Genomic DNA, 27,988 nt, shown 5'->3' on the forward strand with positions numbered 1-27,988 from the left:
ATGTGAGTTTGAAGTAGAACTTGAAGATATACTAATTCCGCTTCAGGACATTTGGCGTCGATCTAGCGATGTCTGTCCGTCCGTCTGTTTGTCAATCTGGTGCGCAAGATAACTCTTGAAGGTAACTCCGATAACTCCGGTTTGGTCCAAACTTGGTACATCGTAAAATTTGTATCAAATTTAGATCGAGTTCGAAGATGGTAATATCGGTACAATCCTTCTGATACCTCCCCCACAATAGGTCGAACTTTTCAAAAAAATATTCTACTGCACAGGAAGAGAAAACATAATCCGATTTTGCTCAAACTTTGCAAATCCTAATGTTTCCATAAATTCATAGCTCAGGTGAGAAAATGGACAATATCGGTCCACTCAATCAAGTACCTCCCCAAAAAGGTTCAACATTTTGAATAATTATAACTCATATAAAATGTGATGTAAGTGTCAGAAAGTCTTCAAATTATACACATCACAATATTTTTACTAACCCGAGGTCTGGGGTGAAGATGGGATATATCGGCCCACTTCTTCTAATACCTCTCCCACAAAGGGTTAAAATTGAAGCTCATAAAACGCGAAATTAACATCAAACTCCGTTCAGACTCGGCACATCTCAATATTTCTATTAACACAAGATATGTTGTAAATATGGTAGAGATCGGACCATTCCTTCTGGTACCTCCCCCGAAAAGGGTCAACGTTTTGAACAACCAAAACGATCAGAAAATCCGAAATAAGCATCCCGTTCATTTCATATTTCACACATCCCATATTTCTAATAACTGTTGTGAAGATGGGATACATCGGTCCACTCCTTCTTTAAACTCCCCCCAAAGGGTCAAATGTTTAAATATCCATGAAGCTCATAAAACGCGAAACGGACCATTTCTTCTGGTATCTCTCCCACATGGGGTTCAAGATTTTGAAAAGCTTACAAAAATTTGAAGTAAGCACCCAACTCTATTCAAATTGCACACACACACACATTATCTGTTGTGAAGATGATTTATATCTCCGAACGCCTCACCCACAAAGGTCACAATTTTCAACGCTTTTACCTGTCATAACCTGCGAAATAAGTCAGCGATTCTTTACAACTTGGTTTATCTGAGTATTTCTCTCTACCAAAAACCTGTGATGAATATGACATTTAATATGTCGCATAAAATTGGATATGGATTTTCGAATTTCTTGAAATTTGCCCATACCAATATTTTAATCTGTATTAGATGAAGTATGAAAATGGAATACTTTGGTCGATTATATCTGGAATCTCACGCAAATTTTTAATTTATTTAGTTCCGATACGAAATGGACAATATTGGCCAATACTTCAGATCGACAATTGGAATAATCACAACACAAATCAAAATGTATACAAATAATCGAACATTGGGTGATACTGATACGACTGATACTTTTTAACTTGTTATATTCTAACATATATTATATTCTTTTTTGTAACAAATCACGTACTGTTACTAATTTTAAAATTAGATTGCCTCTTGGAATGATACAATCCATGAATTTATTGGAAATTTTCATGACATCCTATGGTACTTTATTTAGTCTTTATCATTGGTAAAATGTATTTGATTTTCAAATAACGTCGCTTTTTGCCAAACAAACAACTTGGCAACTCCAGAATTACATGCTCTCTATAATAAACAAAAAATCAGAATCGTGCAAAAAACTCTCTCTATCTCATTGTATCGCTCTCAGAACAGCACATACATAGGCAAAAACCACATGCTGCTATTAATGTTTATTGTTATTTTCTCCATTACAACGTATTTATGTATGTATGTCTGTTTGTTCAACATTTGTGGAGCTCTTGGGTTTCCTTGTTTGCACTCTCTCTCGCTCGCAGAGTATACATTTTCTGTTTTGTTATTTGACGCTCTCTCAACCACTGTTGTTGATTAATGAGAGCAACAACGGATACGTAATGTGCAGAAAGAATTTTTCCAGGGGGTATTTTATCTTCAACAAATCTCGCAAAAATTTTCAGTTTCATCTGAGACGTGCGGTTAAACGGTCAAAAAAAAAAATAGCCAAGAAAAATAGTGGAAAATTGTTGGAAAATAAAAAAAATTGTAAATTTATTTTACTGGAATTATATTGAATGTCTAAATTTAACAACAAACAAAAAATAGAAAACATAATGTGTTGATTTTCTTGGTATTAGAAAAAATAGTGCTCCTTTTAAACAATATTAAATTAAATGTTCTGATGTGTGCTAACTAAATTAAGTGCGATTTCATGTTACACGGGTGTTAGTTAAAATTATCCCACAAAAACACATACACACACACACGAATAACGGGAGTATTTACTTTAATAACGATAATATCAAGTGAATGTGTGTGTAAGCGCAACATTTTGTGTGTGAGCGTTTGTTTGTTTTTTCTTTCGCTTGCTTGCAAGGAAGAAATTAAAAAAAAGGAACATAAAAATAAGCTTAAGAGGAATAAAACAAGAAAAATCCTCAAAGAAATCCTTTGAGACTTTGCATCCTGTGCTGCTGGCTGCTCAATACAATGCCTATGCGGGTGGCTAAGTAAAACAAAAGAGAAACCCAAAAAAAAGAAACCTTAGCTTCCCACCATAAATTACTTCCACAAAGTGTGTGTGTGTATGTGTGTGCATCTGAACAATGCCAACGTGCGTTTGTTTGTGTCAGTGCGTGCGTAATTTTGTTTAAATAATTTTCTTACGTTTTTTTCTCTTGTTTAACCGAACAATTGCAAAAAACAAGCGAGAATAACTAAAAGAAAATAAATGTGCTTTCATTTGCTGCCGCTGCCATAGAATTCAAATTTCACACGCAGCCCAAAGCACAAGTTGTGAACAAAACCCAAATAACTTCCGTTTCCGGCAGACGTTGTTATTTTCATTTCAAGTGTAATCGTCGGTGCTGTGACAGTGGCTGCCACTTCAATTGTTACTCGCTGTTGCCGCTGCTACCGCTACGACTAATTAGTCTTCAAGTCTGGATTCCATTGCCACTTATCATAGAATGACACGCGTAAGGCGTATTGTGGTAAGTTGATGATTATATCTTTTGTCAAGGAAACAGTTTAACACACAGCAAATGGTCATATATACCCTGATTAGATTTGTAGTCGAAATTAAAAGAAGAAAACTCACAACTTGTAAATATTAACACTTTCTCGTTGTACAATAATAGTTAATTGTCTTTAAACCCCATCAAATACATGTACTAATGTTAATATATTTGTTTCCACTTACCTTACATTGTTTTATTACTTTGGGCTTTGTTCGCACTATCTTATGAATCCATGCAATATTTACTTGATGCTAAAAAGAAAAGAAAAAACAATATTTAAAAATTAAGTTAAAGCAAAGGTAAAAATGTGAAAACGGCGTCAATATTTTTGTTCATCAATTATGTGAAACTCAAATTATTGTGAATTATAGTGAAATATATATTGTAAATTATAGCTGAAAATGTGGGCAGGACTATCAAAATACCTACAATTTGTGGGTCTACAATCTACGACCTAGACTTTCGATTTTTTTATTTGAAAATGTGTTTTGTTCTTTAAGATTTAAAAAATGTCATGTTACAGAAACTTGGAATGGAAAGTGTACGCAACTACTTTTTATTGGGTGAATTTTCCTTCAATAATAACCTGAATTGCAAAAGTATAGCCAAGACTGAGATTTTATAAATACCAAATATTAGGAAGTAGTATACCATATGGAGGTAATACCAAATTGTAGACTTACATTGAAAATCAAATACGTCCACAGTAACACATTTTCAAACCATTTAAGAAGTGGACCTAACTGGCAAAAAATTATCTTTTCCATTCGAAATATACAAAAATTGGCAGAAGAGTGGCGTTCGCAGTGCAGGGCCCAAACTCAACCCACATAATTCGTACGTTCTTGTTGAAAATTAACTGCAGGTAAAGTTTATACCCCCTGCAGAACACTCCGAATCGGGAGGTACGATTAAGAGGGGTCTTAACGAATTGGAGGTTTTTACAAATATCATTTCCATATAGTGCGTATTGCACCTCTTAGAAGGCTTAAAAATAAAATCGACATATACATATGAGCTTAGCTATACATGCATCGGTTTTATCCAAATTTGCTGATTTTACTCGAACTGAAAAAAATGTTCAGTGTTTGTCATATTTTCAGAATAGCTCCTTATATAATGGTAGCCGCCAAATGTTTGTATTTTGAGCGTCTTAGCCACATTTTCCTGCCTAATAGATTCTATATGGAAGTTTTTGTTTTGTAACGGGGAGATTTTACAATATCTCTTAAATTATGGAGATTTAATTTTTTACCATCAGCCATATGGCTAGAGATGGTATATATGGTTTGATTCGGCAAAAACGTATCTCACCGAAATAATGGTTTTAGACCCTTTGTCTCTTTAGACAAAATACATTTCGGGACATTTGGAGCCGATCTGGAGCTGTCTGTCTGTGCATCCGTCTGTCTGGCTGGTGAGAACGATAATCTCTCGAAGTGAGTATCCGATTTAGTCCAATCTTGGTACAACGTAAATTATTATCAAACTTAGATCGAGTTCGGAGATGGGCAATATCGGTCCACTCCTTCCTTCTAGTACATCTCCCCACAAAAGATCGAAATTTTCCAAAAATATATTTTATTGCACAGAGAGAGTAAAGATAATCCGACTTCGCTCCAACTTAGCAAATCGTAATATTGCAGCAATGTTAGGTCAGGTGAGAAAATGGACAATATCGGTCCACTCCACCAAGTACCTCACCCAAAAGGGTTTAAAATTTTTAATAATTATAACTCTAACTCTATAATTTTCGGACTGTCGATTCTAGTCGCCATTCAAATAGAAGTCAGTTGAGGTTCTTTCGAATAGGGAGCAAGCGAAGCCTTTCGTTAGCCTAAGTGTAGCAGCTTTTAAACATTACCTCAGTTTAAGAATAGTGTTCTTGAGGAAAATTTATCAACAAATTAAAAAATGAATCAAAAATGTTGTTCTGTGTCGATTTTAGAGATTTTTGATATCGGATACCTGTCAAAAATTGTTAAAAATTTGCAAATTTTTACGTCTTATTTCGGGAGCAAAGCTTTAAATATGTTGGATGGTATATTAAGATTATCATTCCGTTTGTAACTCAAGGAATTAATCATGTTTTAGAACCAATAAAGTTGATAAAGCCATGTCCATCTGTCCGTTGACAGTCCGTTGTAACCACGGTAGAATTTAATAGACTTGTGATGGGAATCCTGGCCCAGGGCTGACTTTTCTTTCTGAAGGCAGGTTAAATTGGAACATCGGTCCACGTATCAAAATATCCGTAATAATTATTTTTTAAATGTCTGGTTAACACCCAAAAAAAATTATCCGTAATGAGCATCAGCGTCTTTCTGACCTGTATCGGTCCACATTTTCGTATAGCCACCATATAACAGTACCCCCTGTTATACCCAATTTTAATGATGATTTAAATGATTGTAGTAAGTCTTTGGAATTTAAATTCCCTGAAGTTTGGTATTTGAACCTCGTAAAGAAAACTCATGTCTCTCAGAAAATTGACTACATTGGTCAAACTTTTTCTTTTAAGTTAAGCCAATTTTTTTAATCGATTTACCTTGAATTTGGTTTGTAAAGTGTTGAGTGATGAGGTATCAATCCCTCCAACAGAAATAAGTCCACACATGGTACAATGATATCAAGGTAGGGCTATGGTACCATATAATTTTAATTTTTTTTATTTTCTTGGCTTAATATGTCATCTTTATTTGTTTATGTATGTGTTTTCTTTCAATTTTTCTTTCAACATTCAAATTCCGGTGTTTTCAAAATGTTTATTTCAACGTATGCATCGACAAAATCTAGAGTTTTTGTAGCGAAATAATCCTTTAGAGAGAGATATATGGGATATATAGTACATGATTTTGAAAAGAAGTGTTGACCTTTCATTCAGTTATCGCGGTTTTCAATTATTTATTTAAAATAAATGCAACAAGTTGTTTGATTTGTTATTGTTTTGATACTAATTTTGACATTACAAGCCAACCAGGTAGACCTCTATACTTGCAAATTTTTTCAAAGATTGCCTATCTTTTCTTCATTGTACCACGAGTCCACATATGTTTACAGATTTCATATAACGGCACACACGAAATTAAGTATTTTGAAGCTTATGGTGAAGATTTTTTTGAAATTGCCTGGAATTCGATACGTGAATTTCTCAGTAGGTTCTCAATCGAATTTAAGGTTAGATTTTATAAATAAACATTTTGAATTATTAAGACAGTATTGATTTATGTTGGCTCAGCATATTTGTTATGGTCAAGGTCGTTAAGTGGAATCTAAATTTTGATGGCATAATGGCTTAAAATAGAAAAAATATTACATTGTATTACAAAATATTTGAATAATTTACAAAAAATTTAAATTTGTTGTTTTTCAAATTCTTCATAGATAGATAATCAACAAATCATTATTTTTAAACAAAATTTTGCAAAAGAAAAACCACACGTCTTTAAGTAAATATAGATCGCATGGCTAAATAGGATAGTGGAAATGACGCTTTGACGCTAACCGCAAATAAAAACAGCCAATACAATAAACATAAATAAATAGACACACACAAAGGTAGTCATCACATACGTACGTACAAACAGACGAACAAACAAACAATAGTAAAAACTAACAAACAAATCGACGAATATATTCCAAAAAAAAAAAAAGAAAGTGAAAAAAGAACCACTGCAGACAAAATGTTTTTTTTTTGGTGAATACCCAGACAAACATTAACTTACGCACACACATACACTCAGTCACTAATATCAACATTTTAGTAGCATTTTTATTTAATACCCATATTGGACTCCTGGTGTATAAATATTTTTGTTTCATACGTTCGAATGAATGTTTGTAAATAAAAGAAAAAAAAAAAAACGAAAATTTGTTCAAGTTATTTTATTGTAGTTTGTGTCAATCACCATATACACATGGATATTTCAGAGAGTGTGTGTGTTTGTGATCAATAAACAAATCTGAAATCACTGCTGTCCCATAACCTGAGGTAAAAATATGGTGTTGTGTTTTTTTTATTTATTTTCTGCCATCGAGTAACCGATATTTGTAAATAATTAAATGTGTTTTAATAAAAAAACGAGTGTGTGTGTGTAAGGCAGTTCTTGTGCCTATCACACGCTTTAAATAATCCATTAATGTTAATGTAATGATATTAATGTTATTTATATACAAAAAGTTATTTCAGTGATTCATTCGCTCACTTTTCACTGTCCCATCTCCCTTTGTATTTGTTATTGTAGTGGTCGCTCTTTGCAATAATTGTATTATTTAATGTTTAATTCACTTAAATAGGTACTGCACATGTCGTATACGTATTGTAAATAATTCGCTGTCCTGTAATTATAATGTATACGACACACCACCCCGTCTCCCCACTAACCCCTATCCGAGCTAACTGGGATTTAATTGAGTACGAAGGCGTTGAAATTAATACCACTTGATCTGAATTAATGCCGGCAAAGCTGACATTGCAAGTCCATACATATTTATTTCCTTTATCCGGGATTTTTGTTGTTGTTGTTACAATTTGCTGTTGTTGTTGTATCTATGTTGGTATATGTGTGTGTGTGTGGGGGTGTTGTGTTTCGTGGTATCGATACTTACGTGTAATTAAGTTAGCATATTGAGCGTAATTAAAGGCTATGATATTCGTTATTATTTAAGAGTTCAGCACGGAATAATAAAAAATATTGTACAGAATATGGGTGAAGGTGAAGTCGGCAGTGGCATATGCTACCCTGGGGAAACTGGGAATACATATTATTTTGAGTCGAGAAAATTGGGCCATGATAACACTGATCAGGAACGGGATGTTTTTAAATGAACCAAAAATAGGAAAACTAGACCCATTATCCTGCTCCGTATATTTTTGTATTTTGAAAAATGAAAATGGATAAAATTAAACTACATTCCTTAATTTATTATAACCTTTGCAGCACATCGAAATATTCATCGCAGACATCTTAAAAATATAAACGAATAGAGTGACGAGTGAGTGAGTGACTAACTGATAGATTCACCACCGCCCAGGTGAAACGACTGAAGATAGAATCTTAACATTTTGCATTTGAGTCAATTTTGGTGCGTAGGGGTCAGATAAGTTTGAATGAGGATCGCCCATGGGATATGGAATAGATAGTACTAAAAATCCCTCAATTTAATGAGGAGATGGTTTTTGAAAAATGTATGCTAAGCATAAGAAATGCACTAATGGTACTAAATTTGGTATAATGCGAGTTTTGCGAATATTGGGGTTATTGTTAGTTTGTAAGATTGAAATTTAAAAGAATTTTTAGGAATATGAACTAAAACAGGACGGAAAGTACAAATTGGTACTAAATTTGGACTCAAAGAAAGGATAGAGTTTAAAAGACCTTTCAAAGGTCTTTTGAAAACGTTTCATTGGTCTTCTTGTAAATCGAGGAACTGCAAAAGACCTACCATTATAAGAACGACCACCAAATTCTAGGAATATCTTAACTTACGAAAATCCTACCATTTTAAAGAAAAAAATTCAAACACTATAAAACACCTTGATTTCGAAAGGTCCTCTATTCTACAGGAAACTCGAAAAATATATTCTACCGAATATTTTTATAAGACCTTCAATAGTTCACCATTCTACATTTTCCTACAGAAGGCCTTTCAGGCTGATATATGAAGGTTTGGAAATACGCCATAATTTTTACATTTTTTTAAATTTTATTCAATGAAAGCAAAAAATGTCGGAAATAGCATCAAATTTTAGAATAAGTTTAGATTTGTTCGAATTGGTCACCTTTGTTGCTCTGCGGTATTTTGGCCCATTCCCGGCGAAGCGCTTGCTTGAGGTGATCGACACTTTGAAATTTCTTAGAGCCAACTTTGTTTTCCAAAATACTCCAGACAGAATAGTCCAACGGATTAGTATCCGGAGACTTTAGTGGACATTGTGCGCTGGAAATAAAGCGAGGAAACTCATTTTGTAACCATTCGAGGTCTGCGGCCAAAATATTTGCGTGCCCAAGTCTTTAATACACCCTCCAGAATATTTTCACGATAATATTCAGCATTTATTCCGAAGCCACGGTCGATTAATGCGAGCGGAGAGCGATATTCGGCTATTATGGCGGCCCACACCATCACCATGGTCGGCGCTTGAGTTCTGGCGGCCAACCGAAGGTGCACCTTTTCACCAGACCTTTTTGGCAAGTAAAGCCAAAGCATTTTGTTTGTTTACAAACTGCTGGACAACGAATGTTTTCTCATCGGAGAAAACCAAATTCGGTAGTTCACCACTTTCGGCCAAGCGAAGCAACACTTTAGCTCCTTTGAGTCAATTTTTTTCTGTTGCAGTGTAAGTTCTTGCACTTTTTGGAATTTCAATGGCTTTACCCCGAGCTCGTTTTTCAATATTTGCCGAATGGAAAATTGCGATATGTTCAACTCACGAGCCATTTTTCGGCCACTTCGACTCGGGTTTCGATGAAGTCGCTTCATTAATTTTTAGAACTATTTCTGCTGATGTTGCTGTTTTCTTCCGCCCACTACCTTGACGTCGGGCTACGTCAGGGTAATGAGCGATGGTACGAGAAACAAAAAATTTATTCACATTTAAATGCTGGAGTGCTCTAACAATAGCCACTTTTGGTTTTCCAGCCAAATATAAAGTAATCAGACTATCACGCTTGAATTCCATCACAAATAACTTTTTTTCTGGAAAATTCTCACCAGAATGCTATCGTACGCTTGTAAACAATATAATGAGCTTTCACTGAAATAATTTTAACAGCAGTTGGACGAGTGGCTTTGAAATGACAACAGTCTGAAGGTGGTTGTAGTTTTTTCATCCCACCCTGTATGTTTCAACCGATTTGATGTTTAAATTCCTCACTTTCGTAATATGCACTGTTCAACAATGGTATTTGGTACCAGATATCTAATAGAGATTAGAAATACCTTTGGCAAATTATATCGACATCGGTTCAGATTTGGATATAGATATAGCTTCCATAAATATCTTCGACCGATTTCAGGATTATTGTGCGCCAAATGTGTTATATTCGTCTTTTTTGTTCTGGAAGTTTTACTAAATATGCATGGTGGTGGTATACTCTTTCTTTACTGATTTTTTTCTCAAAAAATGTGCTTGCCTAATCGCCTGAGTCTCTAAGTAAATGTGGACTAAAATTGTAAATATTTCTTATTAACAAGCAATCTCGGTTTTTGGCTAGTTGCTCTTGAAATTTGTGGATAAAAATGCATTTCTAAACCACAAGTTGTTTAAAATAGGAAAATTAATTTATTTTCTAAAAACTATACATTATTTTAATATTTCTTAAATTAGTTCGAAATATTTAATATGTCTGTTCTGAGAGGTTAAACGATATTTAATTTAGTCCCATTTTACTTAACTTATCCCCATGATTATTTCCCGTTTAGTAAAATGCCATCCAATCAGAGTTCTTAACCAATTAAAGGTTCAATATTGGACATCAAAGGCAGCAGTCTGTATGGGATTAGCTTCGACAAGGAAATGTCGAAATGTGTCTCATAGGGAGGCTTTCATTTTTGCATGACACATGGAAAAGTAAACAAGATTTTTCCATTTTCTAAATAAAATATTTGGAAATATAAATATCAAAGCAACGACAAGAAAAAAAGGAAAAGTAAAAACAAATGTCTACCCTTGTCAACTCACATATAATCCTTACGGTTTTCGATTGATGTTATCCTTATTGTCTGAAATTAGCCTGTGGAAAATGAAAACATGCTCGAATAATGCTCAAGTGCTTACGCCTGGGCTGGCCAAAGCAAATCAATGGGAAATAAATAACAAGAACAACAACAATGCTAATGACATTCATATTTTCTGTTCTATTTTTGAAAAGAAAACAAGTTTTGGACAGAGACTGCTGGATAATGGTCTATTTTAGACTTTGAAGCCAGAAAATACTCTTTTATTTTGAGCATTAGTTTAATGTCCTTGCAGCAAGAAAATGAGCAATTTAAAATGGAATCCTTAAAGCAAATATGTCATTAAATTTGATGAGGAGTGGATTTAAATGAGATACTAAAATATGTACCCTTCGCTCCTACAATTTTTATGGGTAGATGGGCGGCAGTAGGACAATTTGAAATATTAAGCCAATGTTGACATTGTGGCAGTGGTTGAGAGATTCAAAGTAAAAATGAATGAATTCTTTGAGGAGGAATTTATTTGACTTTAAGAAGAGAGGATTGAGGTCTGAGGCTTTGCAGAGAAGGTATAATAACAAGGTTATATGTTTTGTTTTAAAGTGAGAGTCAATTGATTTGAAATAATTTGAATTTAATTTTTCAGAAAAAACTGTAGTTAAAATTTATAGGCGATGATAATTTGTGGTCGAAATACGATTTGAAGTACCCAAGTTCCGCTGGTAATTTAAGACGCCCCATTACCTTCCGTATCTTTATAACCCTGTTAAAGAAACTACAAGAAATCTAACTCAATTTGTTCCATTAAATAGTACACCGACAGAAATAGAGGAAGGGAGGAGGAAGTGGTCAAGGGGATGTGCCAATGTTGTTTAGTAATTGCTCTTCATTTATTTTAACATCGATGATGATTATTGCAAATTACTACTTTTTACTTGTTTCGCTTCGCTAACTTCGAATGGAAGAAAAGCTTTCCCGTGTTCGGGCAGCCCCCGGCAGACAGAGGCAAGTCAAGAGGATGGACAAGTCATCTTCGAGGCAAGTGAGTTGGCACAAAAACACTTGGAAATGGTAATAAAACACCACTTCATTGCTCATTGAATAGAATTTACGCACGCATACACCTAAAGCATACATAATCAGCCAGACTTCTCACCGTCTGGCACAGGCACAGGCAGCAAGAGAGGGAGAGAGAAAGAGCGAACGAATGAGAAACAATACAAATCCTTGTAGAAATTTGCCTTATTTACTCGAAAAGGAAATGAAGCCCAGCAGGAAAGAAATCGAAATAAAACAGCAGCCTTTTTGGGGGCCATAATAAAGGCATCTTGCCAACGTCCATCCACTTCAAAGCCCATGACAGATATTGAGAACAGCATTCAGGGAATGATGAAGCATCGCTGAGAGAAAAAGGGGAAAAGTACTTTTTTTTTGTTAATTTTGGGCACTTCCGTTATGGCCAAAGTGCGTGGGTTGCGTTACAATTGAACGTTAAAATTTCCAGGCAACCCTCTCTCACGCATTGTTTACCACCACCCTTCCTCCCATTATAAGGTGGACAGCTAATAATTTGCCGCCCGAAAAAAAAAAAAAAACTCCAAAACAAAAAGAAAAATCGAAAGGTGTGAAATTATTTTAGGCCGTTTGCTTATTTGAAGGTAAAAAATGAAAATCAGGAAAGCATGGTTGGGCGATTGTGGACATTAGGGATTATTTGCATTTTTCAATTCACCCCGCCTCCTAAACAGGTGGGTGGGAAATGAATTATTAATTTGAATAGCAAATGAAAAATATTTTAATATAAAACAACAAATATTGGATTTTTGTCGGCCTAACGAAATTACAGGAAAAGAGAAATATTGGCATTTGAAAATTAGTTTTTATGAGGGGGAAATGTTCAGGATGGGGGGAATATTTTAGGCTGAAGTAGCAAAGAATAAGGTGTGGGTTGATTGTATTGTTACAAATGGAAAATCTCAGGGATAATATACCTACATTCACAGTAGAGAGACAGAAAATTGCCATGCTCCTCGAAATTGGAAATGGGTCCTCACTCAGAGTTCCGGTCAGAAAAAAACTCACACCCACGGATATAGATCATATGATCATGTTTTTTGCCATAAGATATTTTTCGAATTAGGTATAGTTTTGCCATAGAATATAAAAAATGCAGGTCCTTTCATAAACAACCAAAAAGCCATACATACTATATATCGAATAGAAAGTCTATTTATAGGAAACTTTCAAATCTGTTATTGAAAAAAAATTTGAAAAGTAAAATTTTAACTGTTGATGAGTAGAAGCGAGTTAAGGTTGTTTTTTGGACTATACAGGGTGAGATGAATAAACTGCAACCAACTTCAGACTCCTGTCATTTCTAAGCCACTCGTCCGATAGCTGTTGAAATTATTCCAGTGACATCTCATTTTATTGTTTACATGCGTGCAAAATCATTTTGGTGAGAATTTTCCAGAAAAAAAGTTATTCTTGATGGAATTCAAGCGAGATAGTGTGATTTCTTTATATTTGGCCGGAAAACCACAAGTGGCTATCGTTAGAACACTCCAGCATTTAAATGTGAATAAATATAAATATTCCGTTCGGCAAATATTGAAAAATTAGCTCGGAGTAAAGGCATTGTGCAAGAACTTAAGAAAATACACTCAAAAGAGCTAAAGAGTTGCTTCGCTTGGCCGAAAGTGGTTTTCTCCGATGAGAAAACATTCGTTGTCCGGCAGTTTGTAAGTAAACAAAATGATCGTGTTTACTTGCCAAAGAGGTCAGCTGAAAATGTGCACCTTCGGTTGGCCACCAGAACTCAAGCGCCGGCCATGGTGATCGTGTGGGCCGCCATAACAGCCGATGGTCGCTCTCCGCTCGTATTAATCGCTCGTATTATCGCGAAAATATTCTGGAGTGTGTATTAAAGCCTTGGGCATGCAAACATTTAGCCCGCAGACCTTGAACATTCTAATAGGACTCAGCACCATCGCACTCAGAATGCACCATCCAAGAATGGTTACAAAATGAGGTTCCTTGCTTTATTTCCAGCGCACAATGGCCACCAAAATCTCCGGATACCAATCCGTTGGACTATTGTGTCTGTAGTATTTTGAAAAGCAAGGTTGGGACTAAAAAATACCAAAGTGTCGATCACCTCAAGCAAGCGCTTCGACGGGAATGGGCCAAAATACCACAGAGCAACATTCGGGCAGCGTGTGATGGTTTCATTGGCCTTTGAAGGCCATAATTCTTGCCAAAGGTGAGCAATTCGAACAAATCTAAACTTATTTTAAAATTTGATGGTAATTCCGACATTTTTTTCTTTAATTCGATTTCAATTTCATTCATTCAAAAATATCTAAAAATTATGGCGTTTGACTTTGTTGTATTTTTATCTCACCGAAAGATGTACACGGCAATACCGACTGACACCTTTCAACTTATTTGATTATAAAAATGTATTCGTGATGAAGGCTACTTTTCCTGGGAAGGGGTTAAAAAAGTCAGTCAAGTTAAGAGGTTGTGCTGAATATTAAAATCCGTACTTTTGATGTACTAAATGGTGCACAAAGTGCCAATACAGAGAAATAAAATATTGAAATTTGGATAATTGAAATCCGGGTCCAAATCGGTATAAAGCTCTGAATGTAAGGTGACATTTACAAAATGAATACGTATTTGTAAAATACGTAATTTAAATATGGCTTTTTAAACTTAGTGAATTAAAATAAGTGAAAATCGAATTTCGTACCGAAAACCTTACCCTATGATAGGTTCCATAGGGCTAGATATGCCATACAATACCACCCATTTTTGATTATCGTCAAGTAGGAAGCCTCATTTGCACCTGACTTTTCTCAAGATGTTTTCCCAGCTTTAAACGCCGAGCTATAGATTCTTCGAGACGGAGCTTAATTACATTCCCCGACTTTTGTCAAAAATTTACAACTTCGCAGTTCTGTATATTTAAAAATTTTTAAATAATAAAGATTGTTTCTATTTTAAATTTTAGTAAAATAATCATAAATGTTCCAACGGAATTTCCATGTAACTTATTTTACCCCTGACTAATCTATGAAGGTTCGAATAATTGAAAGTGTAAACATTTTATTTGCACTCCGGCAGGAAGTAGAATAACACAATGTTTCGTTAAGCGACAACAGAGAAGTTACATCATTATTTTGTTTCATGCTGAAGATCTCACTTTTTCCCTTTTCGCCATATCTACCTCAGAAATGCTGTTGGATAATTTAGCCCCAATTACTGGTAATTTATTCATTACAATTCAGTGTATGGCAGAATTGATGAGCTATGCATGTCTGCCAAACATGTGAAGTAATGTGACCCAAGCAAGAGGCATGTGGGGTCTAGCTTCTGTTGTCCTTAAGCCGAATAAGGTTTTAAGCAAAGATGGGGGAGGAGGAGGAGGAGGCGGAAGCAACTACAAGATACATGATGAAGGAATAAAGAATGAAATGTTTCCTTTTTTCATTTTCTTGTCGTGCCTTCTTAGAGATCTTTAGCCCTGCACATGGAAATGCTCCTCTTCTTTATCTTCCTCCACACCGTTTGGAGGGCAAACACAAAGGAAATTGGGCCGCTGCCTATAACAGCAACGGTGTTTATATCTTTATACATATGCAAATTTTAAGATGATGATAACATTTCATTTTACCTTGTTTCGTTTTTTTTGTTGCTGTATTTTTAGTTAGTTATTGCTTTACCAAAAAATAAAGAACAACAAAAAAAAAAAAAAAGAAACAAAACAGTCACCCACTTTATGAAAGAGTGTCAAAATTGCAGCTTTATTTGGCTGAAGAGTCCTTTGAAATGTTGCTGTAATGACTTTTTAAGGACACTCTGGATATGCATACTTGATTGGCGGATTAAATTCTGCAAATACCGAAGAGAATGAATTATGAATTTGCAAAAGTGAGAGAGAGAGTCTTTGAAGATATACCCAGAGAGTGGGTGTAGTGTGGGTGTATGTGTCTTAAGCTTTTAATGCTGATATTATATTGGCATCCTTATGAGCTACACGACAGCGGAGAAATTATGATTTCAAAAGAAATTAAAGATGTAAAGAGAATAATAGAAGATCAGGCTAGAATAATTCCTGTAAAAATATGGCACTCCTTGACCAATAAAATAGTGTTATAAGGATCTGTAAACCAAACCGGCATGCAAAGCACAAGTTATGGATGTTAGATGGTAATTTTCGGATTTTTAATTCCTTCTTATATATGTGGTTCTTAATATCAGAATTCATATCTAAAAAAACCCCAGGAAATTTAATTTTATGTTGGCATATCTTTAAAAATCTTATGAAAAAAATTACCTTCTTCATCATTCTTATGTGGGGAAAACCATCAAATACTTTATTATGTATGTTTTAGCAATTATTTAGCTAGGTTTTTATGTTGGCGGGGAGGGTAGTAGCGTTGCTGTCATGGAGTTTCTTTGTTACATTCCAAGTACACATGTTCCAAGCGGCAGACATGCTTGAATGAAATCCTGACAAAAGTAGCCAACCGGAAACTGTGTTGCATGTTGGTGTATGGTTTTGTGTATGTGACAAGTTTGAATGTGAATTTTTCCTCCCCCCCACCTCCGTGGCAGTTAGCAGTTATGACATTTGTAAAATTCTTTACATAAAAAAGTGGTGTTCTTTGTGCGGGTTAATTCCATGGAAAGTTCCAAAAAACTCAAACCCACTCTCTCTGCCACTGCCACTGACGCTGACGATGTTCGTGTTGTTGTGGCAATGGCAACACATGCATGAAATTATGACTTATATGGAATAAAAGTTTTATGATCTAGAACGTGTTCAAAGTTTATAACTGGATTGCTTTTTCGGCTTTGTTTGGCATGTTTCGAAAAGATTTAATGATTTGTATTGTTAAGCGACTATCAAAGTCATTAAAATATATATTTATATTGGAGGGTTTGATGGCGAAATAACCCGTATATTAGGCATAATTTAAACTAACAACAAGGGAAGTTTTTCTCTGGCAGGAATAGGCTTCCTTTCTGTAGTTTTGTTACACACCCTTCAACCTTCTATAAGAAATAATAACGTAATAAAATAAGCAACAAAAGAAAAACAAGTAAGTGCGGGGAAAATGGATGTCATGCTGAAATCATTAAATATGACATTTTAAAACATAAAACTACCCTAGAAGTAGTAAAAAAGCAGCTAAGCTCGGGCAGACCGAACTTTAAATGTCCTCCACGATTTTGAAGTAACTTGAGAAATTAAAAAAAAACTCCGTAGAAAAATATCTCCCAAATGAAACTTGTTATAAGGGGGCTATACGAAGACGTGTTCCTTCATAAGCAATTTTTGTCAAAGGCTGTTATAGCCATTACGAACTTCAATTACGAAATTTGAAAAAAAAAATCCGGATAGTAATGTCGCTAAAATCATCAAATTATCGTTATATGGGGGCTATACGAAGACGTGGACCTGCATATGTGATTTTGTCACAAGTTGTAGTACCTGTTACGAACATCAATTACGAAATTTGAAACAATTCCGGTGAATAATGCCGCCAAAATCATCAACAAATCGAATATACGGAGGTATAGTTATTTGAGGACTGTACAAAGAGGAGGACCTGCATACGCTATTTTTTGTCATAGGGTGTAGTAGCCATTACGAACGTTAAATAAGTAATTTGAATTAATTCCCGTAAAAATATCCTTAAAATCATCAAAATACCGAAATAGATATGAAAACGTGGACCTACGTGGCCCATTTACAAACAGACAGGCAGCGGGCAGACGGTCGTCGCCTAATCAACATAGAATTTTACGCTAATGAAGAATATATATACTTTGTTGGGTCTGACATGAGTATTTCGAAGAGTTACAAACGGAATGACAAAGTTAATATACCCTGCCCCAATATACCCTACATCATTTAAGCAAAATCGGAATATAAATGGATACTTCAAACCTCAATATACTAAAATTAATGTATTAGGCGTCGAAGTGATGTGTCTGCAATCGATGTCGGAGGCTTTTTTAATTGTGTTTTTTCGTATCGGTTATAAGCATATATTCAGACTTCAAATCCGGTTTTGACAAAAACATTTTTCGCACACATTTTGTTGTCAACTCAGAATCGGATATACATATTATCATACAATTTCGTGCACACATATGATTAAAATAACTAATTGTATTAGGAGGTTCGAAGCACTGTCTTTAATGGTGCGAGCTCTATCGCAATAATAACCATACCTCCGAAATGATCACAATTCGAGTAGAGATTGAAACTCTCTAGAGTAGACTATAATTTTGAATTTGACTCGAATAAGAAAAGGAGAGAGAGAGAGAAAGAGAGAGAGAGAAAGAGCAGGATTTGTTCGTTTTCGATCTAAATCAATCAGAGCCGAGCACTCTTTTATATTTTGTCATACTATTGTTGCATTTGTATACTCAAAAACCATCGGCCCCTTGTTTGTTCTGGTTTTCATATGGGAATAACTCTCGCTCTTCGGGCACTCCTTCTGGCGAGCAATTTTTACTCGCGAGTAAAATCAAGTAAATCTGAGCTCTGGATGCTAATTAAGTCAAAATCATTTTCAAGTCCGTGCGTTGTGGACTTCTATACCCTCAGCCATACGGCTAGCTTGATACGGCCAAAACGTGCCTCATCAAATAACGATGTTAGACCCTGGGTCTCTTCGAACTGGTGTGCACGATAAAGGAGTATCCGATTTAGTCCAAACTTGGTACATCGTTTGGTACTTTTGGTACTAGCCCCACAAAAGGACAACATTTTCAAAAACAATTTTTTGCTGCACAGAAACAGAAATGATAATCCGATTGTGCTCCAACTTTGCAAATCCTAATAATTCTACCTGTGCTAGGTTAGGTTCGAAAATGGACAATATCGTTTCACTCCATCAAGTACCTCTCCCACAAAGGTTCAAAATTTTGAATATCCATAAAGGCATAAATCGCGAAATTAATATCAAATTCTACTCAGACTTGGCACATCTCAACATTTCTATGACCACAAGATCTGTTATAAAAATGGTGGAGATCGGACTATTCCTTCCCTTACTTCTCCCACAAAGGGTCAACGTTTTGAATAACAAAACGATTATAAAACCCGAAATAGCCATCCGGTTCTCATTATTTCTACTAACACATGAACTGCTGTGAAGCTGGGACACATTGGTCCACTCCTTCTGGTATATTTTACGATTTTCTTGTAATTTTGCCAATACCAATATTTTTATCTGTATTAAATGTAGTGTGAAAATGAAACACTTCGATCGACCATATTTTGTACCTCACGCTCATTTTAACGTTTTCTAAAAATTATCACACATCTCATATAAAGTGATGGAAGTAGTCGATATAGTCCGAGCCTGGCACGTCACAATATTTGTATCATATTTAGAGGATGAAACATTTTAATAATCGTAACAGAAGTAAAAATATATTGAAATAATCGAACATTGGCTGAGGGTATACATCTGTTTTTTTTTTTTAAGGAGTTCGAAGCCTTTTTTCTGTATGACAATATGACTGGGGCAACTTTTAGAAGATAACTTAATTTGGGTAATTTTTCCCCTATTTAAGTGTACTCCTGTAGCATAAAATAAACCTTACATTTTTTCAATAGATGCAATTTTCCACCTCTCTCTCTCTCTCTCTTTCTCGCAACTATCCTATTCTTATTGCGTATACTTTATAAAATATGAAGAATAAATTAAATTTACCACTCATACGATCCCCTCTACAACCAACAACAACCGCTACTCTTACATAAAATATAACAACTAAAACACTTTCATAAATTGGCCCTTTGGTAAACTTTGTGGCTACCTTGTTAGATCAACATGCACCTATATGGAATATAACATTAGCTTAACATTACCCAAAAATGTTGTTAACGAAATTTTTCCCAAAGAAAAATATTTGTAGACCACCACAACAACACACACGCAAACACATACTCCGAGCGAGGCAAGAGTCTAACTAGCCAAAATGTTTGTCTAACTTTAATACACAATTGTTTGCAGAGTAATAAATCAAAATGGGCGCTACGAAAAAAAAAGAACGCCATGAACTTTGTTCTAAAATCTGAATGGGAAATTTTCACCCAGCATTAAGGAGGGATATGCATACCTACTCTCACTCATACATACATATTTCCGTTGACGTGGTAAAAAGTTTTTATTCTTCATGAAAACAAACAGTATTTTAATAAAAATCAACCTTTTGGGGAAAGTTGAAAGAAATAATCCGCGGCATGCGACTTCCACAGTGTATTCTTCTCTACTTGGCTGGTTTTTAGGGTTGCAAAAATAACGCGCGGTGATTTTTCCCCACTGCGCTTTTCTATGAATTCTGCTTTGCACGAAACGAACGAAAAAGCAAAGCTCCAGCTGCGATGTTTCCTGCCGAGGTTTTGATTTCATTTACTTTGCCAAACTACAACAGCAGGCAAGGTGGCAGCTATCATCATCATCAACACCTAAAGGTAAAAAAACAACAACAGTAGCAGCAGTGAAACCAATTGAGCGCAAACAGCATGCAGCCGTTCAGCTACAGCATCCGCATCCATATCTCAGTTAACGGCTTAAGGTAAACATCGCAGAACTACAACTGAAGTTGAGAACTTTTCCCGCACTAAATTGTCTCGAATGCGAATGGGAAAGCAAAGGCAAAAAGTTTAGCTTAAAAACTAAAGTTTTAGGATTTGCACAACAAAAGCGAGCTGGTGCGCGACGGAATGAACTAGGCAATGATGTTGGATAAACCAGACCAGACCTTGGGCCAAAAACGAAGTTCCGCCATTCCAAATGAGATGCTAATGACGATTATTATAATGTTTAGTCATACAACGGGGATTGTGTTGTTGTAACTTGAGTTGTTTTTCTTAAAGTTCATTTTGCCCTTTTTTTCTTGCTATTGTAAACAGTTGAGCCAAGAAAAAAGTTTGTTGGCATGTGTACATAGTATTGTTGTATTGTAACAACAACGCGAGCATCAGGTGTGTCTGTATGAGGTGTAGCTGTTGCTAATTTTTTTTAAATAGGGGTCAAGTTGTAAGAAAACATGTTAATGAGTTACACATTACAAAATATATTTTTTATTAAATAACTAACTAGCCGTAATTTAGCCGTAAATATTCTTAGAAATTTTCCTAACGAACGCATGGAGATATAAATTAGGCTACTGGTCTCGATGGTAAAAGATTTGTGTTAATACGATTATATTCGATTATTTAAATAAATTTTGACTTCTGTTATGAATATTCAAATTGTTGACCCTTTATAGACTAGGTTCCGAAGAAATAGACCAATAAATCCTAAATAAATATTATATAAATATTACGACGTGCCAGGTTGGGACTATATTGGTTTCTTCCTTCACTTTACATGACAAATATGATAATTTTTAGAAAATGTTAAAATGTGTGTGAGATACCAAATATAGTCGACCAAAGTATTCTATTTTCATACATCTTCTAATACAGATAAAAATATTGGTATGGGCAAAATTACGAGAAAATCAAACATTAATATCCGATTATATGCGAAATCATAAATTCCATATTCATCTCAGAGGTCTGATTGAGAGAAATATTTAGATATGGCCAGTTGTAAAGAATCGCTGACTTGTTTCGTAATTTATGACAGATAAAAGTAATGAAAATTTTGATATTGTGAGGTATTAGAAGGTTTTCGCAGATATATATCATCTTCGCAACATATACTGTGTTAGTAAAAATGTTTGTGCGTGTGAAATTTGAAGGGAGTTGAATGCTTATTTCGCTTTCTTTGAGCGTTTTGTTTTTCAAAATTTTGAATCACCCCTTGTGGCGGAGGTACAAAAGGAATGGGCCGACCTCTATCATATTTTTAACAGATCTAGTGTTTATGGAAATATTGAGATGTGGTAAGTTTTAATGGAATCAGATGATAATTTCGAGCATCATGAATATAAAATTTGTGAGGGTGGTACCAGAAGGAGTGAAGCGATATATTCCATCTTCACACCAGACCTTGTATTAATGATAGTATTGTGATGTGTGTAATTTGAAGACAATCGGACTGTTACATCACATTTTATAAGAAATGTAGTGGTTCAAAATGTTCACCATTTGTGGGGTAGGTACTTTGTGGAGTGGATTGATATTAGGGTTGAAAAGTTGGAGCAAAATCAGATTATCCTTTCTGTTTCTGTGCAGTAAAAATATATATTTTTTTTTGGAAATTTCGACCTTTTGTGGGGCAGGTACCAAAAGGAGAGAACCGATATTGTCCATCTCCGAACTCGATCTTAGTTTGTTAATAATATTACGATGTACCTAGTTTGGATCAACGGACATCGCTAGATCGACCCCACATGTCCTGAAATGGATTTGGTACAAGGAGACCTAGGGCCTAAAACCGTTTTTTCGATTTGACCGTATCAAATGATATACATCCTCTGTATAAGTTGATAAGTTCTGCCTCAACTTCCCGAGTCCAGTCAATCACGGATGCTGATTGACACCACGGGCATCTCCTCGGTAACTTCCCTCGGCGGAGACCGTAGAGCGCAGATGCCAATGGACAGTGGTTGTTGAGTTTGCTCTCCTTGCTTTACCCTTTATCTTATTGAAATTTGGTTGTAGTAGTAATCGGCAAAGATCCTCAGCGATCACCGTGATCCTCTGTGATTGCGTGAATCTCCGCGCTTTTTATCGTTCAGTGTCGCGCATTAACCCCTCGTTTACGGTTATACTAAGCAGGCCTCTGACGCCACCCCAAATTACATAAGTAATTCACCTCTCACCATCACATAATAACTCTGGGAAGCTGTTATTCTGGTGCTATCGAAGCTTTCCCTCCACTCCCCTGAGTAAAACACCCTCTTTAGTCATTTAGCTGAGGGTATAAAAAATATACGATTTTGTACTGAATCCTTACAGAAATTGGCAATTCGAGTTCTTATTCTCAGTAAGCCTACTGTTACTAATGTTTAGATCCCACCAAAAATTCGTAATTGATCACATCTTTATTAAAACTGTCTCTCAAACTTTTGATGACATTTCAGCCCCTTAAAGAGCTAAAATTTTTGTAATATCTATTCTATTCTATTTTGAACAACAAATTACATATTGTTCTTACTTCTCCACATTAAGACAAAATACAGCATCAGTCCCACTTGACGTATAACTAATAACCATGCTCATACGCCATGATATCTGCTTATAAATAAAAGAAATTTAATCCTCCTCGAAGCCAATCTTATTACTTTATCTCTTTTTCTCATCTTGTTAAAACAACACAAGAATTTCAATTAAATAGCAGAAACATTGAAATTTCGTTCATAAACTCTTTTCTTGTTTACATTTGCAAGCCACAAAATTGAATACAATTTCTCCAAGAAAGACAGACAGACAGAGAGATTTGTGATAATCAGCAACAATTTTAATTTCCTTGTTACAGAAGAAAAAAAAAACGAAAAAGTGAGTTGGTGAAAAGTTTTAAATAAATTTTTCATAACCTTTCTTTTTCAACTGCTGCGAACATACACTTATTTATTTGTAATTATAAAAGCTTGAAACACTTCTCCGGCAACAACACCAACCCTGCCAAGCAGGAAATGCAAAGTTTTATTGTCAAGATTTTATTTTGTTTTAAATTAGAAAACTTTCCCACGTTTTTTTTTTTTTTTGTTTGGTGTTGAGCCTTAAAGTAGGCATGGCCTGGCAAAGCCAACAATGCCATAAATAAGTGCAAACGCACATACAAACATATTTATTCCGCAAACATTCATTGTTTTCTAATGCGTTTGCAGCGCTCGCTCGTTCATCCTCAAGCGTGAGTTTGTTACTCGTTCCATTACTGTGAGAGAGAGAAAAAAAAAACATTAAATCACTGGTGCGAGAAGCTTTGAGTGTGATAAAAAAAATATGAAAAAATGTGTGTTTGCTTAACTCTTTCTGTGTGCGCTGCTGTTGTTGTTGATGATGTCGAGAGATGAGTAAAAAGTCGAACAAAGCCAGTGATAAATGTAATGTACAGGCTCAGCTATATTTAGTTTTAAAAACGTATATTTGTTTGGAAAGACATATTTAGAGCCGGAGTATGAAAATAGGTCGTTACAGTCGCTTATTAAGTGACCTACATTTAAGACGGTGACCTGTTAATGTTTATTTTTTCATTGTATGAAAATATAAAAAATTAGCCTAAAAATATTGCGCCCACACGGAACAAGAAAGAAACACTTTATATTTATCGTTACTTTTAAAATCGGTTATTATTGTCATATGAAGGTTTCAGCAGGACATTACAGGAGGTAAACAAAAACATAAAGATTTTGCCGGTGTAGTTGTATGTGTTTTTTTTCTGCACATACAAATGTTGATTTTTTTAACATTCAATCAAATTTCAGAGCTGTTTGGTAATATAATTTGATATTGATTTTGAAAGGTTTTCAGAGCTTAATCTTGGACTTGTTTTTAATATTTTTTCGGCGGAACAGTCCTTATAAAGGAACTTAAAGATTTCTTAGATTTACTATGGAATAACATTTGATGAGAAGCTTGGAATATATATCGTGGATTTTCATACATTTGGATAGGAGTAACAGGGCAATCCAAGCTACATTCGGGTTGTTTTTTTAAATTTTATGTATCGTATATTTTTATTGTAAATGTTGTGGAGGAGTGTCGGTTCTGTATAATAGCATATTGTCACCTGCACCATAAGGGGATGTATTAATACCCTCATTTGGTTTGTGACTACTCGAAATATTCATTTTTAATTCGACCTTTGATAAAGTTTCAATCTTTATAGTCACAATATTAAGGTACATTCCAACCATTTGAGTATTTGAATGATTTTCTATTTTCGTAATGGGGTTTAAAGTTGGTAATACTAACTCGAAATTGTCAATATGGGTCTCGGATTAACTAAAGGCCTCATATAGAGGGTTCCACCCCATTTTCTCTAGCCATATGGCTACAGAGGGTATATATCATTTGATACGGCTAAAATGTGCCTTATCGAAATAACGGTTTTGGACACTATGTCTCTTTGGACCAGTTTCGGGATATTTGAAGTCGATCTAGCGATGTCCCTCCGTCCGTCCGATTGTCTGTGTGACTTGCGCGCACGATAACTCTCGAAGGGAGTATCCGATTTGATTCAAACATGGTACATCGTAATGTTATTGTTAAATTTAGATCGGTCCACGTCTTCTGGTACCTCCCCCACAAAACGTCAACATTTTCAAAGAAAATAATTTAGTGCACAGAAAGAGAAATGATAATCAAATTTTGCTCCAACTTCGCAAATCCTAATATTTGCATCGGTTCACTTCATCAAGTACCTCCCCCACAAAGGGTCAACATTTTGAATAATTAAAATCATTATAAAATGTTATGTAAGAGCCCGATTATCATCAAATTACACACATCACAATATTTTTATTAATCCAAGGTCTGGTGTGAAGAAGGAATATATCGGCCCACTACTTCTGGTACCTCCCCACAAAAAGGGCCAATATTTTGAGTATCCCTGTAGGTCATAAAACACGAATTCAACATGCGATTCCATTCAGACTTGGTACATCTCAATATTTCTATCAACACAAAAAGTTAATATATATCTGCCAACCCCTTCTGGTACCTCACCCACAAAGGATCACAATTTCCAATACTTATATTTGTCATAACTTACGAAATAAGTAGGCGATTCTTTACAACCTGCTTTATCTAAATATTTATCTTAGCCAGAAAACGTATATGAATTTTCCTTCCTTCAAATTATGCAAATACCAATATTTTTATCTTTATGAAAATGGAATACCTCGGTCCGCTATATCTATTACCTCATGCATATTTCCACATATTTCAAAAAATAGCACACATCTCACATAAAATATAGAAGTAGTCGATATACTCCAAATCTCCAAATGAATAATCATAACTCAAGGCTGGAGATGTACATCTGTCGGCCAAAAAGTCTGATACTATTTTACTTGTTTTGATGTATAATTGAATTAGTCTCCTCAAATGACGCTTTTTAGGAGAATTTTTGATAAACTCGCATGAAGTACGGGATTACCCCTAAAATATTCCTGGTGTGTAGATAAGATTTAAAATTTTGATGTCTTGGAAAATTTTAGTAAATTTTATGATAAATAATTTAGTAGAATATTTTGACTTGACCATGTTTTGAAAAAAATGACAGAAAGCGGGATAAAATTTCCGACCAGTGTAATCCTCGTATTGTTATCTGTAATACTGCCGAAAACACTATATACCTAACGGATTCCAAGAAATCTTAATACGCAAATTTCAGAAAATATTGAAGGATGGTTAAATCGGTTACTCTGTGTTGTATACTTTCCACAAGTCGATACACTTATATTCCATGTTGAGTGCTATTTTTATAATTTGCTGGATTTTTTGTAATTATTGTTTTGTGGCACAGTGTTATTGAAAAAATGTATTATCAGTAGTGGCATTATCTAATTCATTTTTTTAGTAACCGACAAAAGTTGGTTAAATTTAAATACTTATAATTAAGGTAATTTACGAAATTTGTCGGTAACTTAGCGACGGAATCAAAATAGTCGCTAACACCTGCCGATATATGCCAATGTTCTTCTCTTTTATATTAAAATTTTGGGTTTCAAAGTTACCGATTTTTGTCGGTAACCCAAAAATTAGTTAGAGAATCCCACTTAAGGAATATTTTTGTTTTTAATTCAGAAATTTGAAAAACAGCCCTGTCATATTGTCCTATTCTTTAAATCATAATTTTCGAACATTGCATTACATGATTTATCCTTATTTCCGAAAGTTACCAATTGACCCGCAAACTTAACATATCCACCATCCCCTCATAAAGGATGTAAATAGCAATTGTTTACAAAAATACATTTACATACAATGTGCGTGTGTGTGTGACGTTTTATAAATGTCAAGCCTTAATGGGTTTAAACATGAAATATCCTTTTAGAATTCATATGTTTCGTTTATTTGCACATTCATTACGCGATGCGATAGCACAAACGGCTACAAGACCTCACGCCCCGCCCCCGCCCCTCACATCAGCCAGCCCATTCATTAATGCTGCTTTAATTTAAAATGAATGAAATTCAAATGGGAAAGGGAATTACGAAGAGATGCATTATAACTATTTGTGGCCAAATTACAAGGAAAAACTTTTAACGCTGTCATGTATCTGCTTGCCGGATAGTTGGGTTTTATTTCAATAAAATTTAAAAATAACTTTTTTCTGTTACTCTTCTTTTTTGTTTGGTTTGGCAATTCAGTTCCAGGCACACGCACAGAAACACTACAACATAATATGGAAACAATGTCACTGATGCGCCAAAGAGGAAGTGGGTGTTGTTAGAGTGTGTGTGAGTATTTAAAATTAATGCGTTAAACTTATGGCCAGATATAATACCATCAACAAACCATTGAATGATTGCCGCAAACGTAAATTCCGCCATAACAAACCAAACGACAACTGTTGTTAAATTACAACTGTTTGCAATTGAAATGGCAATAACAAACTTAAACCTTGCAGGACACACATACACACAGACGCACACACCCACCCCATACACACAACCACAAATATACATACTCAAACTAGTGATTTTTGAATTTAACGGCATAGCACCAACGTCGTGACACACTGCCTCTCACTATCTTTTACGCCAGAATCATTTGCATGGCTGGCAGGCAGGCAGGCCAGTCAGTTAGCATACACAAACACACACACACACATACATACAATTTTACATATGAATGTGGCTTGTGGCAAGCATGTAACTGACCATGGTGTTATGTCCTCTCTCTTAGCAGTTGTTGTTGATGTTGTTGTTGCTGTTGGCCCTCTTGTTGCATCTGTGCGTGTGGTGTATAAATGCCAAGAGTGTGCAATTGGTTTCATTGCTCCATGACATGGTTTGTGTGAACACACCTACATGCATACATATGTATGTGTGCCTGGTATATTTCCATGCACTGCAATGGACATTTCAAGCCATCGGTTGCACAGTGTGATTATTTTGAATTCTCAAAATGAAATATGTATGTCTTTATTAATGCAAAAGAATGAAAAAGAAAAAAAAAAAAAACTCTGGGATTGGCGGTTGATGCTGGGCGTTTGATTGCAAAAAAATTAAAATAATTGTTTTGTTGTCTTTTTTTGTAATTTAAATGTTGAATATTGTATTTGGTTATATTGAAAAACT

General features: G+C 35.0%; 1 protein-coding gene across 2 annotated transcripts in view; it reads left to right on the forward strand.

Moving 5' to 3' along the window:
- The first annotated feature begins 1,659 nt into the window (after positions 1-1,659).
- LOC101889438 (venom dipeptidyl peptidase 4) overlaps positions 1,660-27,988 on the forward strand; it is a 106,270-nt gene continuing 79,941 nt past the window's right edge. Inside the window, exon 1 of one of the 2 annotated variants that reach the window (XM_059125138.1) lies at positions 1,660-3,043. The gene's annotated coding sequence lies outside the window, so the exon portion shown is untranslated. The remainder of the gene's footprint in view (positions 3,044-27,988) is intronic. The other variant, XM_059125139.1, reaches the window with a different exon arrangement.

Source organism: Musca domestica, unplaced genomic scaffold, assembly GCF_030504385.1.
Source record: "Musca domestica strain aabys unplaced genomic scaffold, Musca_domestica.polishedcontigs.V.1.1 32, whole genome shotgun sequence".
Lineage (NCBI taxonomy): Eukaryota > Metazoa > Arthropoda > Insecta > Diptera > Muscidae > Musca > Musca domestica.